Here is a 17,906-nt window from a genome sequence, read left to right as displayed (position 1 = left end):
GTGTTAGCCAGAGTTTGCACCATTTTGTGGAGGATTAGAAGCAGAAACTGGACTATTTCGGAACATCAGCGTTCATGAGGGGGAACAGAATTAGAAGTATATAGCAGTAAGCGACCCTAGGGTGTTGTTGTTGGAGACATTGCTTTCCCACGGACTGATGATAGTCTTGTAACTGGATTCTGGAGGCTGTGGGTATTAACATTAGTTTTCAGACTTGGTTTCAGTAGCAAAACCTTTCTTTCATCAAACCTTAATAGGAAGTTATCATGTAAAATATATACAGAAGATGCTTGGTTTGAGAGCTGGGGAATGTAAATCAGAGCCACAGTTTTTGATGCTTAGCCATCTCCCTTGGAGCCACTTCCTCGAGCTCCAGTCCTGTTTACTTCAAGCCCGTGAGGTAGGTAGGCCACCTTNTCAGCATACCCATTTTAAAAGTTAAGAGCAGAGAATGCTATTGAATGAATTTTTAAAAAAATGCCTAATGATGAATAAAAAATGATGTATGTAATAGTTAAGAGGAAGATGTTTGCTGCAAGACAGTACCCTCTGGAGATTTTAGGGGTAAATCCTACTACAAATACATTCATTTTTTGAGTGCCTGTTGAATGAATGAATGAATTCATCTTGAATATACTAGAGTCGGTGCTAGACACATTTTACTCCCTTGTTTATTCCTATTTACAGTAATAAATGTGAATATCTGATTAAAAAAAAAAACCTAGGTTTTCAAGTTCTCGTTTCTTCATTTTGCCCTTTCTTAGCTAGAGCACTTATGGGATTTATGGGGTAATGTATGTGGGGAGAGTAGTAGTAGTAATAACCATAATAGCTAAAAGGTATAGTACAGTTGTCCCTTGGTGTCCAAGGGGATTGGTTCCAAGACCCCGTAGATGCCAAAATCCACAGATGCTCAAGTCCTTCATGTAAAATGGTGTAGTATTTGCACATAACCTGTGTGCTTCCTCCCATATATGTTTAAAACATCTCTAGATTACTTACAATACCTAATACAATGAAAATACTCTGTAAATAGTTGTTATATTATAGTTTAAAAAATTTGTATTATTGTTGTATTTTATTTTTTATTGTTTTATATCCCAAATGTTTTGATCTGTAGTGGGTCGAATCTGTGGATGTGGAGGGCTGACTCTAATCATTTATTAAACAGTCTAGATACGAGTTCTGAGTGCTTTATAGGTGGAGAGAGGGAGGAGAAAGAGAGAGAGGGAAGGAGTGTGTGTGTTGTGTGGAGAAGGAATGGTTATTGGGAAAACTCTTTAATAAATCATCCCAGAATAATCCTGGGTGAACAGAAGGTACTTTACCGTACTATCATTTTGTCAAACTATCTTGCTCTTTCTTCAGGGAATTCATGTAAAAAAATTTTACGATTCTTAATCAGTAAAGAAATTTGAGCCCAGAGTGGTCAGAGAGTGGTCAGAGCTGATTCCCAGTCTGTCTAGGGTAAACCCAAGTAGGGCTGAGGAGTTTGTGAGATGAGGAGATCTGAGAAGCTGAGACTGCGTTCATACATAGCATTGTCCACATCTGTTGTTGTTAAGTGTGAGTGGATGTTGTTTTAATTAATAAAGCTCCACAATGAACTAAAATTAATAACTCATAACAGTGTTATATAGGTTTGTATTTTCTCAGGGAACAGATACTGAAAGAATAATTTTTTTTGGCATGTTTGTGGGTTTTGATGTATTTTAGTGTTTAAAGGGAAGTCTTTATACTTGTAGCTCAATAGGTAAGAACTCCTAGCCTAGATCCTTAACATTCCACTTAGCTAGCAAATACTGAATTCACAAATTGTCGCTGTCTTGTTCAGGAGAGGAGAGAAACGGAGAGGGAGAGAGTGTCGTAGTAATATTTATGCTGTGGCCTATACTCTACCAATGCTGAATAAAAGGATTGGTGAGAATTGATAAAGATTGTGTGTTGTCTCTTCTCCAATATAAGGGCATTTCAAATCCATAAGGAACCCAGGCTGTTTTGTGTATGTATTTTAATTGTTCTCTTCTTATTTTGGTGCCTCTTATGCAAAGGTGAAAATGATATATAGTGGTGTGTGGATGCAGAGAGCAAAAGATATACCTGAAAAAAATAAGGAGAAAGGAAGGGAGAAAATTCAAAAGTGAGGAAGGTACCAGAGGAAGAGAGACAGAAGTAAAAGGATCCTGGACCAAGATATCTTTGATTTGCTCTTAAGTTGATATATTTTCTTTTATGATGTGTGGTGGACTAAGAGCAGTTATAGGAGGAGAACCAAAGGGTCTTTCTTCATTGTTTTCCCCTCCTCCTCCTGTTGCAATGCAAAGACTAGGACAAACATTTGTTGGTAACTATTTTCCCTTTTCCAATCCCTGCTCTGCCAGTGTTGGCTTTCTTTCTCTCCTTGTAGAGATGTACTTGTTCCCGAATGAGATGACATAGTGGTTGATTGTGTTGTCTTCTCATCGCTCAATTCTCTAATTTTATTAGTATATTTATTGAAGATACATATATGGGATAGTACACAGATCATAGATCTTTATGAAAGATAATTTATTGAAACTTTTTTTTTCATTTGTGTGTGTGTGTGTGTTGTGCCTAAGAAATCTTTGCGAAGCCTGGATTCACTAATATTTTCTGCTAGATTGACTTTTAGGAGTTATAGGATCTTAACATTTAAGTCTGTGATTCATTTGGGGTTTTAGTATTAAGGTAAATATTGAGATTCGGTTTTTTGCATATGGCAATTCAGTTGTGTCTGTTTTGAACATTATATAAATGGAAACCCTCTGGATATGCTTTTGGTATGTTTTCTTCCGGTGTTACCTATGTGAGGTTCATCCATGTTGTTGTGTGTAGTTGTAATTGATTCAGTCTCATGTCTGTGCAGTATTCATGAGTATACCTCAGTTCATTCATTCTGTTAATGAGCATTTGGGAGGCTTACAGTTTGTGGTTATTACGGATAGTGCTGCTATGAGCATTTCTTTTCTTTCTGAAATGGAGTTTCACTCTTTTGCCCAGGCGGGAGTGAAGTGGAGCGATCTCAGCTCACTGCAACCTCCGCCTCCTGGGTTCAAGCAATTTTCCTGCCACAGCCTCCAGAGTAGCTGGGATTACAGGCCTGCACCACCACGCCTGGCTAATTTTGTATTTTAGTAGAGACGGGGTTTTGCCATGTTGGCCAGGCTGGTCTCAAACTCCTGACCTCAGGTGATCCACCCCCCTCAGCCTCCCAAAGTGCTAGGATTACAGGTGTGAGCCACCTTGCCCAGCCTGCTGTGAGTATTTCCATACATGTCTTTTGGTTAATGAAGCGTGCATGCATTTGTTTAATATATTCCTAGAAGTGCAGTTGCTGAGTTTTAGTGGATATTGTCAGTTTTCCAAAGTGAAGGTACCACCCCTTTACTTCCACCAACTGTGTATGCTCCGGGTTCTTTTCAATTTGGTATTGTATATATTTTTTTCCTTTGCTTCCTTTCTCTCCTTTTCTCCCTTCCTTTTCCTTGTTAGCATTCTGGTGGCTCTACCAGTGTTAGCCAGAGTTTGCACCATTTTGTGGAGGATTAGAAGCAGAAACTGGACTATTTCGGAACATCAGCGTTCATGAGGGGAACAGAATTAGAAGTATATAGCAGTAAGCGACCCTAGGGTGTTGTTGTTGGAGACATTGCTTTCCCACGGACTGATGATAGTCTTGTAACTGGATTCTGGAGGCTGTGGGTATTAACATTAGTTTTCAGACTTGGTTTCAGTAGCAAAACCTTTCTTTCATCAAACCTTAATAGGAAGTTATCATGTAAAATATATACAGAAGATGCTTGGTTTGAGAGCTGGGGAATGTAAATCAGAGCCACAGTTTTGATGCTTAGCCATCTCCCTTGGAGCCACTTCCTCGAGCTCCAGTCCTGTTTACTTCAAGCCCGTGAGGTAGGTAGGCCACCTTAGGTCTGACCAAGAAATGACATTTTGATAAGTTTTAAGCTGTTCCTAGTCTCTGAAATGTATGTATCATATACCTAAATAAAAGTACAGTGTTAGTTTCCAGTAAAAGACTGGACAGTGTTCTGATCTGGTTTTCTGTTGGCCATTATTTATTTGGTCTAGATGTAGTAGTTTCTACATTATTTTGTAATCAATTTTGATTCTGTCTGTTTACTGATGCTTCTCTGGAGGGTTGCTTACATTACAGCCAGAGCAAACCTTTCAGAACACAAATCTGATCAGGTAGGTCATTCCATGTTTAAAACCTTTCAACTGTCTTCCCCTTGTGCTTGGGAGTTCAAAAAAAAAAAAAAAAACACTACCTTGGTCAGTGAGTACCTCTTTTCTCTGTCCTGGTCTCCCTCTCCAGCCTTGTCTCATATATCTCTTCCTTTGGTCATGATGTCCTGGCTGTTTTGCTGTTCCCATCTCTCCTACCTCAAGGAAGCTCTGCCTGTATCAAATTACAGGACCATGTACTTCTCCTTTGTAGCATTTGTCACAGCTGCTGTTTGACAGTGGGGAGTATCAGTGACATTTGGTCTACTTACTGGCTTACTCACTGTTAACCCCACCTTATGATCTTATATATGGAAGTGCTTTCATCACAAAATGTCAACAAAACAAATAATGTTCATTTGCAGTTTGCAAATTATGAGCTTTATAGGAAGACTTTATTGGTATGGGGAGTCATCTCTGTGGTACTGGCATAGATTAATAATCATAAACTAATTTTGTTAACTTACAAACCGTCAAGGTTACAGGTCTTAGGTTTTTCTATCACCATAAAAGTGCACAGCTTATTGTTACATTTATTTTTCATTTAATATACAATGGAAATTAAATTTGGACACTCCATCTCTGTGCCAAAATGGCAACATCAAAGCATAGTCATTTACATCCCCAATATTAGTATTTTGTGTATCACCTTGGTGTTTTTTGGTCACATTTGCACTCCACACTGTATTTTTTTTTTTTTTTAAATTTAAGTTCTAGGGTACATGTGCACAATGTGCAGGTGTGTTACATAGGTATACATGTGCCATATTGGTTTGCTGAACCCATCAACTTGTCATTTACATTAGGTATTTCTCCTAATGCTATCCCTCCCCCAGCCTCCCACCCCTAACAGGCCCCAGTATGTGATGTTCCCCACCCTGTGTCCATGTGTTCTCATTATTAAACTCCCACCTATGAGTAAGAACATGTGGTATTTGGTTTTCTGTCCTTGTGATAGTTTGCTTAGAATGATGGTTTCCAGCTTCATCCATATCCCTGCAAAGGACATGAACTCATCCTTTTTTATGGCTGCATAGTATTCCATAGTGTATATGTGCCACATTTTCTTAATTTAGTCTATCATTGATGGACATTTGGGTTGGTTCCAAGTCTTTGCTATTGTAAATAGTGCTGCAGTAAACATACCTATGCTTGTGTCTTTATAGTAGCATGATTTATGATCCTTTCGGTATACACCCAGTAATGGGATGGCTAGGTCAAATGGTATTTCTAGTTCTAGATCCTTGATAAATCGCCACACTGTCTTCCACAAAGGTTGAAATAATTTACACTCCCACCAACAGTGTAAAAGCGTTCCTGTTTCTCCACATCCTCTCCAGCACCTGTTGTTTCCTGACTTTTTAATGATCACCATTCTAACTGGTGTGAGATGGTATCTCATTGTGGTTTTGATTTGTATTTCTCTGAGGACCAGTGATGATGAACATTTTTTCATATGTATGTTGGCTGCATAAATACCTTCTTTTGAGAAATGTCTGTTCATATCCTTTGCCCACTTTTTGATGGGATTGATTTTTTTCTTGTAAATTTGTTTAAATTCTTTGTAGATTCTGGATATTGGCCCTTTGTCAGATGGGTAGATTGCAAAAATTTTCTCCTATTCTCTAGGTTGCCTTTTCACTCTGATGATAGTTTCTTATGCTGTGCAGAAACTCTTCAGTTTAATTAGATCCCGTTTGCCTATTTTGGCTTTTGTTGCCATTGCTTTTGGTGTTTTAGTCATGAAGTCTTTGCCCATGCCTGTGTCCTGAATGGTATTGCCTAGGTTTTCTTCTAGGGTTTTTATGGTGTTAGGTCCTACATTTAAGTATTTAATCCATCTTCAGTTAATTTTTGTATATGGTCTAAGGAAGGGATCCAGTTTCAGCTTTCTACATATGGCTAGCCAATTTTCCCAGCACCATTTATTAAATAGGGAATCCTTTCTCCGTTGCTTGTTTTTGTCAGGTTGGTCAAAGATCAGATGGTTGCAGATGTGTGGTGTTATTTCTGAGGACTCTGTTCTGTTCCGTTGGTCTAGATAGCAGTTTTGGTACCAGTACCTTGCTATTTTGGTTACTGTAGCCTTGTATAGTTTGAAGTCAAGTAACGTGATGCCTCCAGCTTTGTTATTTTTGCTTAGGANAGTATGGCCATTTTCACGATATTGATTCTTCCTATCCATGAGCATGGAATGTTCTTCTATTTGTTGGTGTCCTCTTTTATTTCGTTGAGCAGTGGTTTGTAGTTCTCCTTGAAGAGGTCCTTCACATCCCTTGTAAGTTGGATTCCTAGGTATTTTATTCTCTTTGTAGTAACTGTGAATGGGAGTTCATTCATGATTTGGCTCTCCGTTTGTCTGTTATTGGTGTATAGGAATGCTTGTGGTTTTTGCACGTTGATTTTGTATCCTGAGACTTTGCTGAAGTTGCTTATCATCTTAAGGAGATTTTGGGGTGAGACAATGGGTTTTTTTAAATATACAATCATGTCAACTACAAACAGGGACAATTTGACTTCCTCTTTTCCTAATTGAATACCCTTTATTTCTTTCTCTTGCCCGATTGCCCTGGCCAGAACTTCCCACATTATGTTGAATAGGAGGGGTGAGAGAGGGCATCCTTGTCTTGTGCCGGTTTTCAAAGGGAATGCTTCCAGTTTTTGCCCATTCAGTATGATGTTGGCTGTGGGTTTGTCATAAATAGCTCTCATTATTTTGAGATATATTCCATCAATACCTAGTTTATTGAGCGTTTTTCGCATGAAGGGCTGTTTTGAATTTTGTTGAAGGCCTTTTCTGTATCTATTGAGATAACCATGTGGTTTTTGTTGTTGGTTCTGTTTTTATGTGATGGGTTATGTTTGTTGATTTGCATATGTTGAACCAGCCTTGCATCCCAGGGATGAAGTTGACTTGATTTCGGTGGATAAGCTTTTAATGTGCTGCTGGATTCGGTTTGCCAGTATTTTATTGAGGGTTTTCACATCGGTGTTCATCATGAATATTGGCCTAAAATTCTTTTTTTAATTGTGTCTCTACCAGGCTTTGGTATCAGGATGGTGTTGGCCTGATAAACATAAAAGCATGGTCATTTACATCCCAGATATTAGTATTTTGTGTATCACCTTGGTTTTTTTGGGTCACATTTGCACTCCACACTGTACTTTTTTTTTTTTTTTTTTTTTTTTTTTTTTTTTTTTTTTTTGTGAGACAGAGTTTCGCTCTTGTTGCTCAGGCTGGAGTGCAATGGCATGATCTCGGCTCACTGCAACCTCTGCCTCCCGAGTTCAAGCGATTCTCCTGTCTCAGCCTCCCGAATAGCTGAGATTACAGGCGCATGCCACCATGCCCAGCTAATTTTTGTATTTTTAATAGAGATGGGTTTTCATCATATTGGTCAGGCTGGTGTAGAACTCCGACCTCGTTATCTGCCAGCCTCCCCTGCCAAAGTGCTGGGATTACAGCTGTGAGCCCCTGCACCTGGCCTTATATCATGCTTTTTTTTTTTTTTTTTTTTTTTTTGAGATGGAGTCTTGCTCTGTCACCCAGGCTGGAGTGCAGTGACACGATCTCGGCTCACTGCAATCTCTGTCTCCTGGGTTCAAGTGATTCTCCTGCCTCCCCCTCCCAAGTAGCTGGGACTATAGGCGTGTGCCAGCGTGCTTGGCTAATTTTTTGTATTTTTAGTAGAGATGGGGTTTCACTGTGTTAGGATGGTCTTGATCTCTTGACCTCGTGATCTGCCTGCCTCGGCCTCCCAAAGTGCTGGGATTACAGGTGTGAGCCACTGCGCCCGGCCATGCTTTTTTATTTTTAAATTTCTTAAAATAAATGTAAATCCTTTTAATGCTCTTTGGAGCTTAATTTTCTTTAAAAAGGAATCTTTATATCACTACCAGAAATAGAGAACCTGTATTGTTTGCCTTAAAAAGAAATTTTTGTTAAGTCCTATCTAGATTCTGTTGTCTGATAAAGGCTCCAAGCCTGAGCCATATACTCTCTGTGTTTACAAGGGAAGTTAAATTGGCAAGTGTCATAAAGGGACATAAATAATGTGTTAGCACCAAAGTGAGACTTGTTCTCTCATACACCCAGATAGTTTGAAAGAACCCTGGAAAAGGAATAACTTCCTCAGTATTTGATTCAGTGTAATTCAATACCAGGTTTCAAGTATCCACTAAGATCATTTTGCATGGCAGCAGTGGCACTTCCTCTTCTCTTTGGGATCCTCTTCTCCTCCAGCAATGTAGATTATGAAGAATTTATCAGGGAGGTTCTGAACAAATTCGAGCAGCTATTATAATAACAATAGCAACAATAAAAACTCTACTTTCAACAGTCATAGTGCAGATTCCTTTTGTAACAATCTTTTATGTACTGGGGCTGGAAGAAATTAAGACTAATTTTAGTAGATTATATTTGTTATCCATCCACCCAACATTTTTTCAGCAGCTACTATGCACTAGCCACTTAGTGATTTGGAAATCAGGGAGCCACAAAGGCAGCACAGAAATGTAGGATTTGTACAGAGTATCAGTGTACAAACCTTGCATGGAAGACACATTCATGGGTGACTGGCCCCTGGAATAACTTGTTTCTTGGATATGCAGTGCTAAGCACTCTCATGGACAACACTACAGTGAACAGCCTTTGGCACTCCTTAGAAAGAATTGCACATAACTAATAATTGCATTTCTGGGAAACTTATTTTAAAAGATCAGAGATATGGTAAAGAGGTTACAAACACAGTTGCTTACCAAGAGTATGTCCAATGAATGGCTGCAGCCAGGTGGGGAGCACAGAAACTGGAGACGATGACACCATCTAGAGGTGGGTGCTGATCGGCTCTCTTGCTGATTGCAGCCATATATAAATACAGGGCAGGTTTTGCTGACTCTTGTGATTTTTTTAGTACAAGTTGAACATTTGGATTTTTATGTCAGATCTCTTCATTTTAAATGCTTGTGTGTCTGAGCACAGTGGCTCATTCCTGTAATCCTAGGGAGGCCAGAGTGGGAGGATTGCTTGAGGCCAGGAGTTCAAAACCAGTCCAAGCAACATACCAAGACCCCCATCTCTACAAGAAAATGTAAAAATAAGCTGGGCATGGTGATGTGTACCTGTAGTCCCAGCAATTCAGGAGGCTGCGGTGAGAGGATCACTTGAGCCTGGGAGTTTGAGGTTACAGTGAGCTGTGATTGTACTATTGCACTCCAACCTGGGTGACAGAGTGAGACCCTGTCTCTAAAAATATATAGATACGTACATACACATATACATAATGGTGCAAGTTAGAAACAAAACAGAAACTCAGAACAGCCTTAAAAATAAGAGTATCTACTCTTCAGATTCAGTCTATGGTAAATATTTTTCTTCTGTGCTGTAGCACATTGATTCTCAGTTAGTGAGCCACAGACTTGTGCAGACTTATTATAAGGGATTTTTAAATCCTGTGAGTACTAAGCATAAACTGTAGATTGAAATAGTGGAAGTAAAATTATCTCGATGCTCACAGGTGTGTCTGGATTTTTCTGAGATTTCAGGCATGCCAAACACTGCGGACCACTGCTCTAATAACCATACTAAAATAACATTACAAAAGTCAATAAGGTATTAACTATATGGAATAGGAAGAGCCCGGACAGGTGTGCATTTCTCTTGCACTCTCGCTCTCTCTCTCTCTCTCGCTCTCTCTCTCTCTTTCTTTCTTTCTCTCTCTTTAAATTTGAGACTGACTCATGCTGTTGCCCAGGCTGGAGTGCAGTGGTGCAGTCTCGACTCACCACAACCTCTGCCTCCCAGGTTCAAGCAAGTCTCCTGCCTCAGCCTCCTGAGTAGCTGGGATTATAGGTGCCCGCCAGCATGTCCAGCTAATTTTTGTATTTTTAGTAGAGACAGGGTTTCACCATGTTGGCCAGGCTGGTCTTGAACTCCTGACCTCAGGTGATCTGCCCGCCTCAGCCTCCCAAAGTGTTGGGATTACAGGCACGAGTCACTGTGCCCGGCCTAGATGTGCGTTTCTTTCTCAACTTGGATATCATTCATTTGTTCTGTAAATATGTATGTACCCACTGTGTTGTAACTTAAGCTTTATAAATAATCTGAAAATGATGGAGGTAGAAAAATGTTCTGTTTTCAAAACTGCCACCTCATTTTTCCCCACCTTTCCCTTTTCCTTCTTTTCCGTCTGTCTTTTCCTCCCTTCACCTACCCTTCCCCCAGGAAAGATATTGAGACTAGTTTGATAACTACCTATAATGCAGTAGAAAAAAAGGGGTCAGAGAAAATGCAGGTCACAGTAGAAGGTTATGATGGAGGATAGCCAGATGCACACTCAGATAACGGGTATTTGCTGTGCAACTAGTGAAGGTGACTAACAAAATTGGCTTTAAGCTTCTTGATGGCCATACTAAGAAAATAACATTCCTCTTTTTTATCTGTAAGGAGAAACAATACTAGTTGCCCCAGTAGAACCAAACTTTTTCCTCTAACTTAATTATCATTTTAGCATAACTTTTTTTCTATATATTTTAAATGCTTATTTATTTTAGAAATTTCAGATAAAATGATGATAAGGCACTGAGTTGTTAATCATTACAGTTCAGTCACCATGATTAATTTTTTTCTGGCCAATTTTTTGTTTTAGTCTAAGGTCTATAAAAAAACAAGCAGATGGGCCAGGTGCAGTGGCTCATGCCTGTAATCCCAGCACTTGGGGAGGCCGAGGCGGGTGGATCACCTGAGGTCAGGAGTTCATGACCAGCCTGGCCAACATGGTGAAACCCCATCCCTACTAAAAATACAAAAATTATCTGGGTGTGGTGGTGCACACCTGTAATCCCAGCTTCTTAGGAGGTTGAGGCAGGAGAATTGTTTGAACCCAGGAGGCAGAGGCTACAGCAAGCCAAGATCACGCCACGGCACTCCAACCTGGGCGACAGGGCGAGAGTCTCTCTCAAAACAACAACAACAATAACAAACAACAACAACAAAAAAACCAAGCAGATGTACTTTAACGATAACATCATCACCAACTGTACAATCTAGTATCATACTGAGAAATGATTTTAAAACTGGCATTTTATACTTAACATAGGCAAATTTTCTTATGTTATTAAATAACATCTATAGTATCATTTATAAAGGCTGCATAGAACTGAGTTCATGATATTGATGGATGTACATAATTTTATTGATGGAGTCTTAGAAATGGAATCACTTGTGAAGCCAATTTGTAAGGCTCTTGATAAAGGAGTGTTGAATTACTTTTCAGAAAGGTACATCTTTAATTACGTTGTCGTTGGCAGTGTATAAGAAAATCTTTTAACTTACACTCTCATTTGAAATTCTCAAAATAGCCTCTTTGTGAATGTTGTATAGATGACATTGAATAATATTCTAGACAGTGTTGACTTACCAGTCTCTGCTCTTTAGGTCCTTTCTCTAGTAAATGTTAAGTATTATTGTGGTACTTGCTGTGTTCATTGGGTGTGGGTAAGTGAAAGTGAGATCAGTACAATCAGCTGTAACAAGGTAAAAGATTCGTCAATAGATTCTTATATTCAGTGAAGCATTTATGAAACACCTAAAGTGTACCTAATGTGCCATTGATAAGATGTTAGCAGTTAAGTGACACAGTCAGAAAAAAATTTGGGTATTCTATTTATGCTAACAAATCTAAATTTTGTAAGAATTTCAAGAAGCTATGTGATTCAAGCCTCTTGACTCTAAACAGATGACAAAACATTCAACACAGATGGCTGGCTGGTTGGCTTTCTTGTGTGTGTGTGTGTTTTTTTTTTTTTAAATAAAGATGTACGGGAATTAAGATTCTCTAACCTTACTTTTTCAACCATAGCCTTGTGGTTGGTGGCTCAATATATTTTCAATGACTTAATTTTGTTGCACTGCAATAAAATTACTACTTAATTTTGTTCCCCTTCTAAGACAGTTCTAAAATTTAATCACCTTTTGGTCAAGACCTTTTCATTTTCTTTCTGGAATTTGAATTACTTTTGTGGGGACAGGGGTTTGCTCTATGTATTGTCTCAGGATGGCTTGGATCTAGTCTAAATGGTATTCCAGGAAACAGCATCTGAGAAATCAGAGTGAAATGAAACATAGTGGCACCATCATGAAACTATAAATACTTGCATAAGCGGGGAAAGAGATGGAGGGGAGGATGGGAAAATAGATGAGAGGGTTATATAGTGACCAGGTGGCAAAGAAAGTTCTTTGAATTTTATGCCGATGATTACCAAGAGTCATTGAAAGGTTTTAGCAAGGATGTTTGTAGATAATACATGCACATTTTCCTGTGGGCATAAAGTAAGGTGATTTAAAGAAAGTCTAAAGAAATAGATTTTTCCCTCTAGAATGGAAGGCTGTAAGATATGCTGTAGACTTTGCAGCAAGATATTATTCATCTGTTCTGGATATGGGAGGGAATATTATGGCAGCATTTACAACGAGTGACTGAGGGTGGATGAATTCCTTGACACTGGGGGTATTAAACATCGAAATGGATTACCATAGTTAGAGGTGCTTCTTTCTAAAGGCAGATGACCTGTTAAATCTTATGTATTTTTTGTTTCTATGTTTTATGCAGTTAATTATGATTAAAGAAATCCTAACATAAAGATACTAACTTGGGTCAGGCAATGTGGCTCACGTCTGTAATCCCAGCACTTTGTGAGGCTGAGGCAGGCAGATCACCTGAGGTCAGGAGTTTGAGACCAGCCTGGCCAACACGAGGAAACCTCGTCTCTACTAAAAATGCAAAAATTAGCTGGACGTGGTGGCGCATGCTTGTAGTCCCAGCTGCTCAGGAGGCTGAGGCATGAGAATTCCTTGAACCCGGGAGACGGGAGGTTGCAGTGAGCTGAGATCACACCTCTGCACTCCAGCCTGGGCGACAGAGGGAGACTGTGTCTCAAAAAAAAAAAAAAAAAGAAAAGAAAAGAAAAAAAAAAAGATGATAATTGGAATGTTTCACTAATCATTTTGTTGCAGAAATTCTTACTCAATGGATATATAAAGTATCATTTCTATAAATTGTTTAAAATACTTCAGGCCAGTGCTGCCTAAGTCGAATTTCTGGGCAATCTGTCTTCCACTGATGGAAGATTGTATAATATCAGTAAAACCTATGCGCATTTGAAATGTGGCTAATATGATTGAAGGACTAAATTTTTAATTTTACCTAATTTTAAAATTCAAAAAGCACTCAACTTTTTCTTTTCAGATGAGAATGCCAGTGAACTGTTACTTTAACCTTTCTTTTTAAATTTAGAAATGAATATTGTTTCCTTTATTGTTCTTTAGTTCCTAAATGAATATTGTTTCCTTTTGCCCGTTGTTTCCTAAGCTCCATGCTATTCCGTTTTTTTGTTTTTTTTTTCTTTTAAAAATTCTTTTGCCCTTTCTATCCTGACAGTATTATATTTTATAGGTAAAAGTTTATTTCCTTTACTGTAACTCAAATTAGTAATTGAAAGGAAACCACTCAGTTATTTGTCCTTGTATAAAGTTATTTTGAACATTTTTTTTTTAAGGAGCTGCTTAATTTTCTGTCATTTTAAGGAGAAAAATAATCAGTTATCTGTCATATTACTTGCCAAATGTTATATATTCTTTTTAATGTTCTACTAACATAAAACAGTCTTCTTAAGGTAAAAGGAGTGTAGTTTCTTAAATGTTCAGTTTTAAAGGGAGAGATAAATTCATATAGATGAATTTCCAACTTTGTGTTGTCTGATAAAAGAGATAAAGGTCAATAGAGAAATTATAGTTTATGATGGTATTCAGCTCCCTCTTCCCCACTGAAGCCACGACACTGAATTTAGCCTCAGTTTGTTCTTGCCATTCAGTCTAGCTAGAGCTTTAAAAAAAATACAAAACCGGCCGGGCGCAGTGGCTCACACCTGTAATCCCAGCACTTTGGGAGGCCGAGGCGGGTGGATCATGAGGTCAGGAGATCGAGACCATCCTGGCTAGCATGGTGAAACCCCGTCTCTACTAAAAATACAAAGAAAATTAGCCGGGCGTGGTGGTGGGCGCCTGCGGTCCCAGCTGCTTGGGAGGCTGAGGCAGGAGAATGGCATGAACCCGGGAGGCAGAGCTTGCAGTGAGCCGGGATTGCGCCACTGTACTCCAGCCTGGGCGACTGAGCAAGACTCCGTCTCAGGAAAAAAAAAAAAAAACAACACCCAAATTTGGATTCAAGTTTCAATTCTTGTTCCCTTCACCAGACACACTCCCACGTGGTGATTACTAATGATTATTAAAATACTATTTGGGCTCAGGATGCAAAAAGGACATCTTTTTCCTGGGACCAGGACAATCTTTAGCCTGTAGGAGAAGCCTCTGTTTAATGCAGAGCTGTGGAAGGTTTACAATTAAGTGATGGTAGGTGTTATTATATTCATTTACTGAAAAAGAAGTCTTGTGGGATTAAGCTTAGAGGAAAGAATTTTTATTGTTGTTGTTCAGCCCAGTCTTTTCACGAAAATGCTTGTGGCTGGGTATAGTGGCTCACACCAGTCATCTCGGCACTTTGGGAGGCCGAGGCAGGAGCGTAGCTTGACCCCAGGAGTTCAAGACCAGCCTGGGCAACATAGCGAGACCCTGTCTCTAAAAAAAAGAAAAGATAAAAAGTTTGCCTCCTTTCTTACTGGGTATTCATCACTTATGATGTGACAGTCTGTGTTTGAATAAATGAAAGACTTCTCTAGAGGAACCCGTGGCTGCCTATGATATAAGAAACACCAGGTCTTCTACGTGTGACTTTTCCCTCAGTTTAGGACTGTCAGTTTTTTGGGGGAGCTTTTTATTGAAGGAAAATGTATATTGATGCATTTATTGCTGTGGCGTTGTCCTGTTATAGTTACTGCATTTCAACACAGTTGCAAGTATTTATTTCAAAGTACACAAGTGAAGAAAATGTATTTGGGTGTAATAAGTTCTGCAGTGTCCATTTCATCCTCATGTCATTCCTCCACTGCCATGTACCCCTGAGTACCTTCTGCTGCTGTTGCTGCCCTAATACCAGCCATGTTCCTAGAGGCAGCTTAGGTTCTGCTTGGCCAGTACCTCTAGCTCCTGAAGAAAAACAAAGTTATTATCCCTTGCCTCCCCAGAGGTGCTAGAAAAGATTTAACAGCTGTTGAAAAAAATGGAGCTGATTATCATAGTAGTAAAGTGGTTCATCTACCTGTTTAATGGAATTACAGGTTTTATGGGGACCATCAAAGGTTTTCTGATTCGTTGAATGAGATATTCATGATGAATTTGTAGAAGAGCTTTTAGATCAGTGCAAATCAAGCGTTTTCCAAAAAATATTCTTCCAATTTAAATGTTTTAAAGTAGATCTACTGAAATAAACTTTTCTAAGAACAGGGCTCCATTTAGTTCCTTGGTGTGATTTAGTACATTTTGTGTTTTCGAACTTAAAAATTCCTATTAGGAGTCAATGGCATAATATTTTGCATGCATGTAAGGGAAAACCTGTATATCTCCAAATGTGAAATTATAGTGACTGATGACATACCTCTGTAAGTCCAACACAGCTGATTTTGCTCCAGTGATGCAACACATCAGTTTTTTTTTTTTTTTTCCCCTTTTTCTTGCATTGTTTGCATGTAAGGGCATGTGGTACAAAATAGGTTTTTTTTTCTTTTTATTTTTTTAGACAGAGTTTTGCCCTTGTTGCCCAGGCTCGAGTGCAATGGCAACATCTTGGCTCACTGCAACTTCCGCCTCCTGGGTTCAAGTGATTCTCCTGCCTCAGCCTCTTGAGTAACTGGGATTACAGGTGCCCGCCACTATGTCTGGCTAATTTTTTTGTATTTTTAGTAGAGTCAGGATTTCACCATGTTGGCCAGGCTGGTCTCGACTCCTGTCCTTAGGTGATCCACCTGGTTCGGACTCCCATAGTGCTGGTATTATAGGTGTGAGCCACTGTGCCTGGCCAAAGTAGCCACTACTTTTTAACACTAGAATAACATTTAGCTCAATGAAATGGTCACTGAAGCCTAGAATAACACTTAGCTCAATGAAATGGTCATGCTTTGAGAGGCACATGGGCAACAAGAGCTCAAATGAGAAAAATATTTACATATCATATGTCATCCTCATTCTAGGTCATATGCATAAGAATAGATTATTAGGAGGAATCACCATATTTGAGAATTACTTTTTTTATGACTTTAGTATAGTTGAGGTTTTGAAAGTTAAAAGTTCATTTATGAGTGATGCAATGTTTTAATATTTTTTATTTGCTATTCAAAAGCATTTAACTATTATTGCTTGATTTTTTGACCACGCATATATAGGATGATTAATGGAATGAAAAAGCATGATAGCAAGAAAAGAACGTGGAAGTCTGGGTCATCTGACACCCTTGTTTTATACATTAGATAGAAAAACTAATGCCCAAAATGGTGAATTGATACAACTAAGATTCTAGATGGGATTCTTATAAACTGATAACTTCCAGCATTTAAAATTTAGGCATTTAGAGTCTGGAAACTTAGCACAAAGGAATTTGACCAGTTTTTTTTTCTGTTCTTTAAGAAAACCAAGAATGCTTATTTTAAATTATACTAGTACTGTTCTTTTAGCTGTGTCCTAGCCAGGGAAGAAATAACTTAAATGCCTTTCATTTTACAGAGCATTTTCCTGTTCACTATTTAATTCTTTAAAAGTCCTTGTTGATAAGTAATGTAGATGGCTTTATTCTCACTTTGTAGATAAAAGAACAGTAAGTTTATGACTTAAAATGTCACATACCATTTAATATTAGAGATGTTCTCAAAGCTATGTTTTGCAGCTCCAAACCCCTAAGCCTCAGAGTATGATATCTGAACAACAAAGATGTCCATTGTTTGTATGTACAAGGTGGCCCACATCAAGCTGCAGATGTGTGGAACAGGATGTGCTCTTCCTGTCTTTTCTCCAGTCACTTCCATTTATATGCTTTAAGAAGGCTGAGAGACGAGGTGTGATGTCCTTGGTCATCAAATAGAACAAATGTAACTAGCACACATGGACAGAATTGACAGTTTTGTTATTTTCCACCCTCTTCTAGACCAGCTTGATTTAACCTTTGAATTTTCAGTTTCAAATCTTTTTTGTTTGTTTGTTTGTTTTTTGTTAAGAGGCGAAGTCTTGCTCTGTCACCAGGCTGGAGTATAGTGGTATGATCATAGCTCACTGCAGCCTCAACCCGGGAGCTCAAATGATTTTCCCACGTCAGCCTCCCAGGTAGCTGAGACTATAGGTGCACGCCACCATGCCTGACTTTTTTTTTTTTTTTTTTTTTAATTTTTCATAAGGATGGGATCTCGTTGTGTTTCTCAGTCTGCTCTCAGACTCCTGAACTTAAACAGTCTTGTTTCCTCAGCCTCCTAAAGTATTGGAATTAAGTACTTGTGCCACCACGCCTAGCCCAGTTCTTTTCTATCTGAAGAGAACTGTGTGATTTCTTAGGCAAGGGTGCTGGTGTTTAAATATGAATGTGACTCTGACTTTTTAGGACTATAAAATTTGCTTCCTTTAAGTAGTAGCAACCTTTTCAGGAGATGATTTAAAAGATTGTTAAGGCCAACTAGGTGCGGTGGCTCAGGCCTGTAATCCCAGCAAT

At 38.8% G+C, this 17,906-nt stretch overlaps 1 protein-coding gene across 1 annotated transcript in view; it reads left to right on the top strand.

Moving 5' to 3' along the window:
• The window catches only part of SRPK2 (SRSF protein kinase 2), a 299,050-nt gene that overhangs the window by 133,556 nt on the left and 147,588 nt on the right, over window positions 1–17,906 (top strand).

The sequence above is a fragment of the Rhinopithecus bieti genome, unplaced genomic scaffold, assembly GCF_001698545.2.
Source record: "Rhinopithecus bieti isolate Rb0 unplaced genomic scaffold, ASM169854v2 scaffold_7414, whole genome shotgun sequence".
NCBI lineage: Eukaryota > Metazoa > Chordata > Mammalia > Primates > Cercopithecidae > Rhinopithecus > Rhinopithecus bieti.
Note: the sequence above shows the minus strand (reverse complement) of the source record. Positions and strands in the feature narration are given on the sequence as shown.